Source organism: Solanum lycopersicum, chromosome 10 (assembly GCF_036512215.1).
Source record: "Solanum lycopersicum chromosome 10, SLM_r2.1".
Taxonomy (NCBI): domain Eukaryota; kingdom Viridiplantae; phylum Streptophyta; class Magnoliopsida; order Solanales; family Solanaceae; genus Solanum; species Solanum lycopersicum.
In genome coordinates, this window is record NC_090809.1 from 37,834,951 (window position 1) to 37,836,582 (window position 1,632).

Consider the following 1,632-nt stretch of genomic DNA (forward strand, 5'->3'; position numbering starts at 1 on the left):
TGTATTCACTTGCACATAACTTCGAACACACATTGATTGTCATTTTCATGATTTCACGTACATAAACATATTCACATTCAACACCAAAAACATGACACATACCTAAAACTACCAGCAAACATACCTAACCTACGAATCATTTGGAGCTAGTGACATGGACATGCAATATGGAAAACATTCCTAGTTTTCGGACTGAATGACTGAATCTTAAGGGGTCTCTTGGGAAAGTTATTAAGAGGGAAGGAACCCATACCTTATTTGATTGTTCAAACGATAAAGTTTCTGGCCAAAACCCTCTCCAAAATTAGTCCAAGCTTCCTCAACGTCCACACCACTCGACGGACGATTTCTCTTTGCCTTAACATTTTTGGTTACTTTGTTTTATTTCATGTGAGTTCTTCAAGTGTGAATAATTCTTAATATTATTTCTGTTCTTTTAGAATCCAACGTGAGAGAGATGATGAAACGTGAGAGAGAGATCGTGAGAGAGTAGTCTAGTCTTAGGAGTTTTAGTTTGGAAATTAGTCAAACTAGGAATCCTTATTAATTTAAATAAAAACCTGATTTAATTAGCTTAGTGAAAGGACCATTATGCAAAAAATCAGATTATAAAACATAATTAAATCACCAATGTGTTGCTTCTATTCGGGCTTAAACTCGGGTGGAGTGACCCTTGCGAAATGGACCATTTTGGGTCAACCCGAGCCTAATTGGTTCTTTAATTAAATTAACTAATTAATTAATTAATTAATTCCTTAGGTAATTATGATATTACCATTGGCCTAGAAAAGACCATTTTACCCCTGGACCCTAAAAACTTAAAATTTGCTCTTTTAAGTCCGGTAAAGACTCTTTCGATTAAATCTTCATTTTCGAGAGCCCTACATGGTTGGTTCCAATCTTTCCAAGCTCAACTAACTTCCCAAGTTAGTTGGCTTGGCCGTAGTAAGGGTTCTGAGGTTTTGTTCTACACGAATTAATCCGTGTGAACCCTGGTCTAATCGCAAGCATTCTTGACACCTTAAGCATTTATCTTATTCATTTTTTAGGGCTGCTACATTATCCCCCCTAGGAACATTCATCCCCGAATGACATTACCACTACACATTGTAATGTCAATCAGATCATAACATAATAACTATGTACATTCAAGCAATAACAAATAAATACGGAGAGATAAGGAAACATAAACTTAAGAGTAGGAAGTCTAACCTCAAGAGCTGAAAAAATGAGGGTAGCGGGATCTCATATCAGCCTCAGCCTCCCACGTAGCACCCTCAACAAGATGATTTCTCCACAATACCTTCATTGTGGCAATCTCCTTATTCCTCAGCCGCTTGACCTGTCTGTCTAAGATCTCAACAGGTACCTCCTCATAAGACAAGTCTTCATCAACCCCAAACCTTCCACTGGTAGAATCGATGCTGGATCACCTAGAAACTTCTTCAACATAGAGACATGAAAGACTGGATGGACAGAATCTTGATCCGCAGGCAATGCTAAATCATTAGCCACTTCACCCACACGCTGTAGGATCTCATATGGCCCAACATACCTCGGACTCAGCTTCCCTTTTCTACCAAATATCATCATCCTTTTGATAAGTGATATCTTCAAGTAAACCTGGTAACC